At 37.4% G+C, this 13,923-nt stretch overlaps 1 protein-coding gene across 30 annotated transcripts in view; it reads right to left on the reverse strand.

The window, feature by feature from the left end:
* The window catches only part of LOC122787386 (receptor-type tyrosine-protein phosphatase S-like), a 3,272,784-nt gene extending 3,259,197 nt beyond the window's left edge, over positions 1-13,587 (reverse strand). For 9 of the 30 annotated variants that reach the window (XM_044054059.1, XM_044054057.1, XM_044054056.1 and 6 more), the window contains exon 1: positions 13,248-13,587. The gene's annotated coding sequence lies outside the window, so the exon portion shown is untranslated. The remainder of the gene's footprint in view (positions 1-13,247) is intronic. The other 21 variants (XM_044054068.1, XM_044054065.1, XM_044054061.1 and 18 more) reach the window with 5 other exon arrangements.
* Between the last annotated feature and the right edge of the window lie 336 nt (positions 13,588-13,923).

The following is a 13,923-nucleotide window of genomic DNA, read 5'->3' on the forward strand; positions in this document are numbered from 1 at the left end:
CATTTTTATTAGAAGAAGAGCTGCTGAAGCCCCTCAGCAACACTCCAGTGGCATTAAACGGACAGTGACAGGATTCAAATAAGTGACTCAGCACCCTGAACAACTGGAACCAATCCCCAAAAAATCAAACTTTAGCAAACTCAAACTAGGAACTCAAGATTCCTTATTCAGACATAAATGACACAGCAAAGCAACAAAAATGGTAATGCATTCCTGAGGTGCTCTCTTTTGGATAAAACAAGTTTAAGTGTCATCTTCTTCTACTACTGGCAATACAGTTTGCTAACACATGGAAACAAAACAGTAAGGTGCAGAGTACCAGATACCCAGGCCAAATTTCCTCTGGTCACTATTTTGCTTCGAATCCCCTACTGCAGTGGTGCACAACCTTTTTGTGGGGAGGGCCACTACATGAATTCTTAATGTATCTGGGGGCCACTTCGAAACATAGTACGTTGTTATGAGTTAACAATACGTACAGGCAGGGATGCCAGACTTCTGTTGTGACAGGCAGGGACCAGATGAAGACCAAAAAAAAAAAAAAAAAGGTCCTTCACGGTAAGTGAAGACCAAGAAGAAAAAAAAAAAGAGAAGTATGTATGTACTGGAAAGTGTGCGTGACTGGAGTAAGGGATAGCATTTTTCACTTTTTAAAAAAAAAATTTTTGGTTACTCTCCGTGGGCCGAATATTGTTGGGTTGGGGGCCGTATTTGGCCCCCCAGGCCGGAAGTTGTGCACCACTACCCTACTGATTATAAAAGCACAACTGAGGTGTAAGTAAAAGATTTATTTCAAAGAATGGTAGAGTCACAGAATCATTTGCCAACTGATGTAGTCTGCACAAAACTGAAACAAAGGCAAACATAGCAGCTACAGCACTGATTATGAAAAAATGGGCGAGTACTGTAGTATAAACAAATGAACAGTACACTCAGAAAATGAGAGAGATATAACTTAACTTCATGTACTCTGCAGCCACAAATGGGATTGCATTTGTTAACATTTCTACTCTCAAATGGCCTGATGTGGGCAGCAAATGTGATTCTTCTTTTCAGTGAAGGAGGACACTTTTTGACTATTCCTCCCAGCTAGCCATTTTCTCTTTTCACACAGAATGGCTGTACTAAGAATTACTGCTTACTTTCAGAACCTTTGCATACAGTATCAGTCACTTTTTTAATACTACTACTAAATTGTGTTTTTTTCTCATGTTTAAAACAAAAAAAATGCATTAAGTCTTTCTTCTTAAACTACAAGCAAAACCATGGAAAGAAATGGAAATGCTAAACAAGGAGTAAAACCCTTTTACTAAGGATACCAAAATGGGTGCATACTGCCTGCCTTGACCAAGCCAAAGCATTGGACGCAATAACCCACTCAGGTATTGCAGACAAACTCAAAGAAATTAGGTATAAACCCGTGGCTGGCTCAAATATAGGATCAAAGAAGTTAGAGTAGGGCAGAGAACTGCAAACTAGGTACAGTCACCGAATCCCCCAAAGACACAAATAGCTTTCAAGAACACCTGACACAGACCACTAGCGGGTGCCAGAGCCACTGTCTAAACCTCAATGCCAAGAAATGCATAATATCTTTTGGAAAGATGGCTACTTGTGGAAACTACCACACTGATAATACACTCCTAAAAGTAGACACAGTGGTTAGGGATTTGGGAAAGCATGCAGACAGTAACTTGACCTTTAACCATCATGTTTCTGTGATAGTAAGGAAACAATTCTATGTTGCATTACTTATAAATAAGGGTATGGCATTATGGCATCCAATTTCAAGAAAGTCAGTGTTCCTGCGTACTCTCTGCCCTTATCAGACCAATCATGGGACTATAATAACCCCTTTGGTATGTACCTGATCAGGCATATGCAACAACTTGAGCATCCACAGAGGTTCCTCACACCTGGAAAACAAACTGCATCAGAATTATTTGATCTAGGGACCAAAAATCTTGTCTGCAACATAAATCGTGTGCCTCCTATGAAATGGTTTATATTCCCTTCCTTTTTTATAGTTTTCCTTTCTTGTCTTATCTTCAGTACATCTTCAAGATTATCTCTACTAAACATACTGTATGAACAGCCATATACTTTTAATTGTATGTCTAAATCTCTATGCTTTTGTAAATATTTTATGCAATCATATGTTATTATCTGCTATATTTTTATAAGTGAATGTGTAAACCACAATGCTCACTGTAAATATCTTATGTATAGTATGTTAGCAATTGTTCTGGAGCTTTTTCCCCCGGTCCTCCTCTGAAAACTGACAGCTCTGTCCAGTCGGACCTCCCCGGTAAACAAATGTAAGATAGATAAATAAATAGTAATGTCTTTCGGCTTTTCCCGGTTAGGTGTCGCCACAGCGGAACTCTGGTCTGCTAATGATTGGCAGTGGATTTTTACGGTGCCAAGTTGTCAGCCCGATGCCCAACCTTCAAAAAAGGCACACCCATTCACGCATGCACCTACCTGCATGTCTTTAACATCACTCGACCGCGGGGAGGACATGCAGACTCCACACAGAAGGCACTCCAGCCGAGAATTGAACGGGAGAACCTCTTGCTGTGAGGCAACAATGCTAATCGCTGCACCACTGCAGCCATAAATAAATAAATAAAATAAATAAATAGGACATGTTGGATGGGCAGGTATGTGTCTCAGAGACTACCCCTTCTCTGGGACACACGTCTAGGCTTGAAAAGCCCTCTTGGGATCATCGGCCTAGTAATCACCTATAAACATATACACATAAATTACACCGATTTTATTTTTAATGTTAGCTGTGGTATGACATTCCACACACAGCTTGTCTCTCAGTTGCGACTGACACTACGAAGTTAATGAATTAATTGGTATTGAGCCCTCTGACAGAGAGAAAAGGCTACAAATACTTTACAGTGTGGCTTTTTCTTGGTAAAAGGCCTAAAATTTGATGGACAATATGCTGTAAAAGAAAAGGTGACAAATTTCTAAAGTTAGTGTAAAGGCAAACTCAACATGTATACAGAGGAAGCTGAGAAGCAAGGAAATGTTAAAAGACATGAAAAAAAACAAATCATGTGACATTTATTAAGTGGTACTGTAAGGATAATTTTGTTGGGTGGAAAATACTCCCTGGCATAAAGAAATGGCCTTGTGTAGAAAGACTGACAGTATACGAGTATCTGCACCAAGAACATGCATTTCTTCAAACATGCAACAAAACCGTGTTTCACACATCTAAAACACATCACTACTGCTGTCAAGTGCAGTTGTGTAAGTGAAAACAGATTATAACACAACTTACACTGGATACATAATTTTCAAAACTGTTTTTAAATTAAAAGTTCAACTTGGAAGCTACATCATCTTCAAAATTAACAAAATCTGCAGATACTAATAGCTATATAAATCTTCTAATCCCAACTCAGTTCTTATAAAAAACGTTCCATTAAGTGTTACTAGAAAAGGAATAAAATGAATGGTATTTCCTGGTTGCAAATCAAGGTAAAGTTTCTTTGAATCACAGCTTAAAAAACAAACAGTCTCAAAACTATGTTACATGTATGGTCTGGACGCAGCTTTCTAACGCACAGTTCTTTTAAGTTGTTAACCGTGAGCACTAGCCATCAGACATGCCAAAACATGTTAGCAAATTTGAAACATTTTAGCAGATTAAATGTACATTAACAGTGTGCACTCTTACAGTAAAGACATGCATACATGATAATAATCCATTCCCATGACAGTGTACACATTGACAAGGTGAAAAGATATTTCCGAAAGAGCTCAGCAGACTCCATCTGTAGTTGGCAAATCATTCTGTTCTAAGTTTGCTACAGTTCTAGCTTTTCATATTTAACAAAACATTAAAAATACATAAAACAGTACTTTTTATACTATATTTAAAATGCAACACCAGAAAATCAGTAGGTCAAAGAAATTCCATTGTCAGCAGGTAAAGAGAGGAAACGGACTGACAATAAGAAAATGAATAGTCACTGAAAAGAAAACAGGAACTTTCCTAATATTCAGGCCAAAACCCTTTTACTAAAAATACCAAAAGCTGCACTTGATTTAATTTTGGTTAGTTTCCGTATGTATATACCACCTCCAGTGAGGCTAAAAATAATCGGAACAGAACTGCCTCTGAAAAGAAATGAAATAACTTATGAAACTGAATTGCTAATAGCATAGTCTACTGCTCCACCTGCATCAGATTTACCTTCAGTAGAAATGAAATTTTAATTTTAGCTCCGTTCTGTAAGAGTAAGCAGGAAGCACTGCTGTCAATCTCTCAAGAAATGCACAACTAGAGCCCTTAATAGTAACCCCTGTGAGGCAGGAATAGAAAAAAATACAACTAATTCAAGAAACTTGAAAATGTACATTTTGCCTCACAATATAATTAGACCAGATTTAGTGTGCCTGAGTAAAAATATATCCAAGGGCACTATTGTGGAGTGAAGGCAAGATTCACATCTCATGGGCTATTAAACTGTGTCCAGCATCTGAGAGCAGCTGCAACATGCATTCTATGTACACCAGGTAATCAGAAAACAAAGATCACCAAAGGATGTAGCACAAAATGCAGATAAGCTGCCATGGAAGTGACGATGCCTTGAAAAGGCCTCTATCATTCTTGAAAAACGTAAAGCATGCAAATAAACGGTCACAAAAACTGCGCCAGACAGCTCGCCTGCCAAATGCTGCAACTGCATTAGCACTTAAATCCTTGTTTTTCTCTCATTTAAAAATTGCATCTGTTTAGGGAAAATCTTGATTTAACTGCAGGGTCACCTTCAGAAACATAATTGTTAATTAAAATGCTTATGTCATGCTTGCTCTATAGAGGCGCCTCAAAGGCTGCAAAGCACAGTAATAAATAAACTCTTCTATTATATATCAGTAAGGGTTCAGACATTAACACAAGTGTACTTTAAACTGACAACTTCCCTGTCACCAAAATCACAAATGGTACACAAAAGAAAAAATCATGATTCATTTTTATCACTTCAAAGAACAACTGTAAGTACACGTAATTATCTCCATATGTATGTATATACATACCACAAATGCATTAATATATATACCCATGTCACACTCATAGAAATTTTACTTGTAAAAAGCATAAGTGATTAGCTGTTAAACTGATATATCATGGAAAAAAGTGCATGTTTTTGTATACAATGTAATTTTTTTTTCACTTGACATGGACCAAGTAGCCATTCACAGAGTTACCACTCAAACAGTTAGGTTGCACATGCAAACAGAAATAATGCACAACAATAAAGCATACATTTGTATCACACACAAATACACAGCTCATTTAAAATCAATACCAGTCATTTGTACAAAAACTGAGAAAGATTATCTGGCTAAATTTGAACTTTTTTGCTGCTCTTTTACCATCACTTAAGCTACATACCATACTAGTGTTATGAGTGTAAATTGAAGACCCAGTGTTATTTTCAATGCATTAAATGCAACAGACCCCACCCCCAATGCTGCAGCAGGAGCTCTGGTAAGGGCTTGCTGAAGGGGCAGTAACATAGTAAGCTTTGGTAAAAGTTGCCAGACAAGGTCAGTAAAGAAAATGTACTAGTTAGCTTCTCTGTGGCCAAATTCTTTTCCTCAAGCCGAACTCTATAGACAAACCTTACATAGAACATTTTGGACTGATATCTACTTGAACAAACAGAGTGAAAATAAATATTTCACATGAAATTCTTAAATATTTGCAATTTTGTAATCAATATATTCATAAGTCAATGTTTTTGTTGCATCCCGAATTATTACTTTTCTGTCTCTGACCTTATCACAACAGTACAGAAATGCAACTTTAAAAGAACCCACCGTCCTCTTCCAGGGACTACTAGATAGGAACTGTGGGGATGTTTGTTTGGTTTATGTACAGTTACAAACAAAAGACTCTACTGATGGGGATTCCCCATTGTCAAAGGTGGACTCTGAATTCCTAACAGATATACAAGAAAGGGCTTCATGTCAGACTACTCAAAACAATCATTAACAGCTGAAAAGGCCACACTTGTTAAGTTCTGACTGCAACAAAATCTCACAGGGCTTCTACAAAAAAAAAAAAAAAAGGGAGTACTCATTGGCCAAGTCTGCAGCGACACCTTACATCTATGGGCTATTTAACAAAGCCTTTATTTACCAGCTCCCAACATTTCAAAACTCGGCTACACATTCAAACACTGTATCAAGTAACTGCTAGAAAAAAACAATATGTAATGCTTAAAATGAATACATACTCACTGGAAAGCTCCAAAAACAATCACTTTGGAGAAAAAAATTACATTTACCGTGCCAACGGATGACACAAATGTATTCAGCTAAAGCAAGATGAATTAAAATGATTTAGATGTATGGATACATGTGAATGAAAAAATGAGTAAGATTTTTTTTGCAGAGAAGAACCAATCAAAGCTCATTACTAGTTCTATTTTTATTTGATTTGTCAGACAACACTTTTAGGACAAAAAACAACAACATACTGATAAAGTATGTAACCACCTTGAGTCAAACAGTGGCTAAGGTGAGCGGTACTGTTAAGACTAAAGATTACATCACACACACCTCAATAAGCTATGCAGCTTAATATACTCAACATTTTAAAAATATGTAATTAATGGAAACTGATGCATATATGTAAATCTAATGGAAAAACATTTTGTTAACCAGAAATTAATTTATGCAGCACTAGCTCTTCAGGGTGATAAAAAATGACAGTACACACTAACAGCATTCACTGAAAACATTTTATTAAAAATATAATATGTGGGTAGTAAACAGAACATATTGGTTGACCAAGCAAAATGGACTGAAAAAAAAAGACTGATAACTAGGACTCTCTAACTGGGAAGATGCATGTGGCATTCGGCTTGATGAATATAGGCACTGTTACAAAGATGATACAATGCCAAGGATATGGCCCTGTACTGAGACATAGAAGCAGGCACACCCATGACAATGTTCAATTGTACAAAAGCAGGCTGCCCTTAACTGATTCTCAATCAAGAGAAGAACAAGAACAGGTACAACAGACCTGTAGTTAACCGTTTCACCACTTGTAAAACTGCATTATGTACCCTTATGTAATAAAGAACATTTTGAGAACTACAACCTACACACAATGAAAGCACAGCCAGTAGTGCAAACATGCTGCCACTAAGCATTTCAAGTCTATGACCTTGAGTTTCAAGACCTTTAAAATCTGACAATGCATGAAACATAAAAACCTTAAAAAAATGTTCACAATGGCAGTTCCACAGTGCCACTGTGAACAAAAGCTGCTAAAACAAGCAAAATAGAACTAAGGAAGACAAGAAGCAAAATCTAGACAGGAATCAAGCCAATCAATGCTTCCTTTCTTTGAATCACAGATTATGTTGAAAAAATCATTTTTTCTAATTACATTCCTACTATCACCCCCACAAAGCTAAACAAGTCTTGACAGCTGTTATGTTGGTTCTCTGAACAAAGCCAGCTCTGCAGTCCTCTGAGGGCCCTTTTCACTGCCATCAAGTGAGAAGTGGCTCTAACAATATAGTTCACACATCTTAAAGCAAAGAGAGCTCACTGGTTTACATAGATTTTTAAAAGACTGTGTACACTGGTTAAATATGTGAATATAAGCAGTCTTTCCTTATTCTTGCCATTAACACAAACACTAAATGTAATTGAAGCTTTTATGATTTTCAGCTACAAGCATGTCTACCCAAAAATATAAATGAAAAAGGATACTGTTCAAGTATTCAACAATAACATAAAAATGGCAAGCCCAAGTCCAAAATCATGGTAGATGTTCAAATTACTAAATGAGGTTAAGTCTGGAGAGGTGAGCAATAAAACAGTCTCTTTTGCAGCAATATCAAAAGACTAAACACACACCATTTATTTTCTTCATATGTTTTATCTATCTAACAGACTTCCAAAAGCAGTACAGAATAAACACAAATATGAATGTCAATGTATGAGAACTGCACTTCCTTGACAAAGTCATAAGGGTTGGCATAATGGTTACAGTATTAACCTCACAGACGCAAAGTACAGGGTTCGACTCTTACCTCTGATATGTGAAATTTGGCGGAGCTTAAAATGGCCCACTATGGCAGATGGGTTATTACTAGGTTAATGCCAATATCCCACATAAAAAAGTATCCCTGCCTCAACTACCCCCATGTTCTACTCCATGTGACACATTCTGTTTTGTCTTAGATGCACTCTGGTTTCATTACAGTGAACTAACTTTTTTTTAATGACTCTGTAAGGTGGGCAGTAAATGTAGACTCAAAGGAACACAGGGTACACCAAGCAGATATAGATCAAAGGCTGACCCAGAGAAGCCATCAATTTTCTATTAAAAATAAATAAAAACATAACTCCATTAAACAAAAATGTAACTTACTTTTGTAACTTGTACAGAAAATATAAAGCAGATGCACTCTAAACACACATTAAAACTCCAATTAACATATTTCAGTACAAACTGCTCATTCTTTAATTCTTCCATTCTAAGTTTGTTTTACCATAATACACAAAGAAACAGTGATCATAATCAAAATGACCTCAATGTGCTAAGAATATGTTTATTACTTTGGCAACAAAACTAGTATTACTGCAGTGATTAAGCTTATCAGAATATGATGGATTTTGCTCTGGAGATCTCTCTGTGACTTGATGCACACATACTACGCTACATGACAGAAATATACAACTTGAAAATATAATTACGTACTTAGCTTTTTATGTGAAACTATTCTCTAAAAGTAAGCCATTATTAATATCACTGTGAAATGCTGAATAAAGGCACCAAACGGTCACTAAAACCAAAAAATCCAAGCTAGTACCTCGGAAAAGGAAAAAAACAACGCTCGCTCACTTAGTCCAAAGTTTAATATAAAGCAATCCAACACATGTACTTTGCTTTTTATGTGAAATTCTATTCTCTAAAAGTAAGTCATTGATTAATATGTACAAACTATGAAGCGCTTTTCTCTTCAGGTCTTTCATGAAAAATCTGGTTCTGGAGAGCTCTTTAAAATCAACATAATGAAATAATCTAGTAAATAAATCAGCATTGTTACAAACCATATAGTGTACAATGAAATTACATTTTTTAATTTATAAATATATACACATATTATATGCACACACACACACACACACACACACACACACACACACACACACACCACACATACATATACATTATCTTCTGATAAATCTTTTTTATTCTACTGAAGTATAAATAAGTGGGTTGTCTTAATAAGATGTATAACATTCTGTTTGGTATATATGGACCAAAAGCACACTCCATCTGTAGTTTAAAACCCACCTATCCCAAGTAACTGCAGTAATGAATAATTTCCAAGGCAGTGATCCTCAAGACACCTGGTCAAGGCAAGGCAAACAAACATTTAAGAGAGATGCAGTCAGCAGCTATTGACGTGTAAAGAATTGCAGGTTACTCAGACAAATAACACATATTTAGCCACCTAAGGCATTGTTTCACACTCAAGATGAAAAAAAAAAAAATCAGCTTACAAAAATACTTCAGTACAAGATTTCAATATTTTGTGAAGTCAGATAATGGGACAATATATTAAATGAGAAAAAATAAGCGTTATTTGTTGGCAATGTCACATTGCATTCTGGCCTCAAAAAAGATTAAAAGAATGATGTAATTCCAAAAAAATCCTATTCATTACGCCAACACTTTCCATTAAAATGGGAAGTTTTGCAAACAGTAGTTGTAATTAAAAACAAATGCACATTAGAATTGTTAAAGTATACAAAAGGGAAAAGCATCCTAACAAAGGTATGGTCAACACAGAAAAGAAATATATGTACTGAATGAATAATCCAATTCTTGCACTCCTAGTAGAATTTTTAAACAATAAATCATAATCCAAAGCCAATGAAAAAAAAGACCACAATTTCAGTTATACTCAAAATCATAGTAACCAGAGACACAGTCTATCCAAATGCCACCACATCATGTGCTCAAAATGTAAACCACTTCATCCACCAGCTAATACCAGAACAGGACATTTTATTTACACCAGCAGTTTGGCAACCTCATATTCAAATGTTGCCGAGAAAATGTACAGGAAGTCTGAAAACATGAAACTAATAGGACAAGATGATGGTAAGCTCTTATACCACTAAAGATTAAAGCTGGGAAAAAATCTTGAAGGAATATTAAAAAAAAAAAAAACAGATTTGCCCTAAGTGAAATGAATGCACTAAAACTGTCTGTAATCAGATAAAGATTTTTTTGTAAAAATAAATAGCAGTTATACCTCGTCTCTAAAAGGCATTATTGCATTTTAAAGAATAGGATGTTTTTTTCATCAGTTTAAGTGAGGTTAGAAGACAACTTTGATGTCATTTCATAAAAACGTTTATTTTAAAAATATTTATAATTAAAATATTCTCCTTAAAAGATTAAAGAGATAATCAATCATGACTTTAACAAATGTATTAATGATCAAATAATGATAAATAAGCAAATACTTATTAAAAGAAACAGGAAGGAAATCATAGCAGCCTGCTCAGGCGTCAGAGGACCACTTAACTCCTAGAACCCGAAATGCTTTGAAAAAGCAATGTAGCAGCAGGGTAGTCAAGAAGTGAAAAACAAACATTCACTTATAACATTAAAAAAGTGCAAAGCTATAAGAAAAAACACACACACAACAACACTGTCTCATTAAAAAGAACCACATTTTGTAACAGGTGAAAAACATGACACTTGAGTGGCTGCAGTTGCAGAGTACAATTTGTGTTTTCCATATGCAAATAGACATGTGCACACACACACACACACACACACACACAAATCCACTGGGAAAAAAATCAATCTCGAAGCACAGTTAAGAAAAAAGTAAATCAGTATGAAAATGAGTAAGAAAGCTTTCCCACCTAACATGCAAATTAATGTATTAACAATGCACAAAACAGTATGGCTTAAATGACAAAACCATCAACTCAAATGACAAAGCATAAGCAGCCTGAACACAGGTCACAATGTACAGACAATGCATAAAGGCAAGCAAGAATGGCTTGCTCCCTGTAAAAGTGTGAGTCCTACTACTGGGATCAATCATACAACTATAATAATGTGAAGAGCACAAAGGAAAGCACAGAGCTTTCAGTCACTCAGAGAATTAATACATCAGCTATAGTCTGCAATCAATAGAACCAAACCCTAAAAAAAATCCTTAGGAATCTGCGCCAGTGGTAGTAAAGAACTGGTTGCGATCCATTAAAGGATACAAAGTGACTGCATGTACTATAGCAAGTAACTTAGAACCTTAGTATTACTGCTGCAGGCAATATGAATTGGATTCTTAAAAAGAAAAGAACAGAGAAGCTTGCTGAAATATGGACAGCTCCCTGTATGCCCTACAAGCTCTCCTGTGTCACTTCTCACTAAAAGATCGCATTGCTTACACTATTAGGATATTAAATTACAGGAAATCAAAGATATTGACAAACTAATAAAAAGGTACTAAGAGAAGTGATTAGTTTTGCAATGTGATTGGCAATAGAGCTAATGGATGCATCTGAAATTTGCCCCCTCCCCTCATTACAGCTGCACAGAAAATCAGACAGGTTGGACTGACCATGGTCAGGCACAGCTAAAAAGCACAAAACATCTTATAAAATATTTCACGGGCTGTATAGTCTTGTGTCAGCATATTTCAGCCACTTCTGAATGTATCGCAAGCTGTTTAACATAGACACTGGTCTTCAAAGTGTTAACAATCATGCATTGATAATTAATGCAGCAGCTCTTAATTTCAATGGCCATCAACAAGGTGTGCTCTGCGCAACAGATGGTGCAGAGAATGAACTGTGTGAAACATTCCATGTAATATTAAACTTTAAGATGCACATTACCATTTTAAACCACAGCAACAGGAATATGGCAAGTAACTCTCTAGCCACTGTTAACAGATGGCAGAGGAACTGTTTTCAAAGACAGAACAGCATCAGTATATACAAGGACCAAAAAATTGAAAATACATGCTTCTCCCATATCAAGGTGTGTGTGTGTGCCACATAACTGCTTCATATACTTGCTTTTCCATACAGTGCATATATGAGGGAACAGGGGTTCAAACTCTGAACAGAGGGTCAACTGTCAGGGATAGGTATCATAGGAATATTTTACACCCTTGCTCGCCCACACAAGGTATAAATGTGTGTGTGTAATATGGGACTCTTAACTTTAAGCTGGAGGACAAAACAGCAATACCTCTTTATCTTAGACATGGCAGCCACCAGAGGGTCTCCTTACCTAATCGTATTTATTAGGTGATTATCTATTCTAGTTAATGGTTAACTGTCAGTAAGTTACTGCTATTATCAAAATCTTTATCGTCAAATGCTGACGAGAAAGTAACACTTCAGCCCAAAAGAAATTATAACTGCGGATAGAATTAGCTCTGTTGTTCCATTACACATTCTTTTGCCATGTTGCACATCATTTTAATACCCTCGGGTTCCCTCATAACAATTAAAATACATGGCACTACTTGGGATCTGAAGGAACGCTGCTTCTTCCGCCCTGTGCAGAATACAGAGATAGCACATCTCAAAAAACAGCTGTCTGTGCAGTACTAACATCTGCGATCCAGGCATCATGGGCAAAAGGGTTCTTCAGTGTGGAAGACCAGATCACTCGTAAAAGTGACACCATTTACCTAGGGCTGAGAAATGTCCATCGGCATCATGCACTTAGAACATCTGATTATTAGAGAGGTCAGACTTTTCAGTAACATAACTGTAGCCACGGCTAAAGCACAATGGACCAACGTCCTTCTGGCAGTCTGAAATGCCTCTGCAACTGAGACCCCTGCAGAGTGACAGCTTGTTCTGTGCATACAACCAGCCTCAACAACGATCCCTACTCAAAGTACAGAATGCACCCGTCTCTGTCCGACTCATCTCGCCTCCGCTCGTCACTTCATTCACTCATCCTACCATCACAGCCGGACCACCAGAAGCTTAAAAAATGTCCCTCACGCCTGAAACAGAACTAGTATTACAAAGCATCAGCTGTCCGTCCGTCTTGCCTTAACGTCGGTCATTGGCATGGAAAAATATGAAATATCCCTTACCCCCGTGCTCACCTCTACGGTACAATTAAACACACTGAGATTAGCATATCCACCCCACCCCACAGCTACTGGATGCAGCAAAGTGACCGTTCTCCTTACCTCTTGGCGGTGGCTGTGGTCCCTAGCGACAATAACGGTTATGAACGTGAAGATTCTTTCACAGATCTCTTGTCTTTCACTGCTACTAGGCTCCCGATGTTCTGGACATCTCGCATCCTCTCATGACTCGGCCGGCTGCCGCCGCTTCCGTACACTGCTGGGTACCATTAATCCTGAGGTGATAATGTTCGGCAGGACAGAGAAAAGACCCCTTGATGGAACGCGCGTTCCCTTTCCGTGTAACAGGACTACCCAGCTCAACACACGCTCCTCAAGCGTTTTCTCTCACTCGCAGGTCCTTCAACATTACCACCGATAGACAGCTGATGTCAGCCACAAAGCCTCCGCGCCATGACGTAACCAATGAGGGCCGCGCCCACCGGCTTCGCGAGCTGGCAAGCGTAATGGCGGCGAGACCATATCATGTGAGCTAAGAGGATTGGCGGGATGCTTCTAGGCAACAGCGACTGGTCCAGGTGTGCACTGGGTGTGGCATTGGTCCTCGCACTTAACCATAACCTCCATGTTTGAGTACGTATTCTCACACACACAATCAAAATCCCATTCCCATTGCTGGAGTTAGTTAAGGGTTGTCGGTTACGTTTTCTTGTCTATTAAATTTTTTATCAACGCAAGATTATAAAGCAAAAAAAAAAAAATACGGATGGACCTTTTT

This window comes from Protopterus annectens, chromosome 13.part0 (assembly GCF_019279795.1).
Source record: "Protopterus annectens isolate FY-2018-M chromosome 13.part0, PAN1.0, whole genome shotgun sequence".
NCBI lineage: Eukaryota > Metazoa > Chordata > Ceratodontiformes > Protopteridae > Protopterus > Protopterus annectens.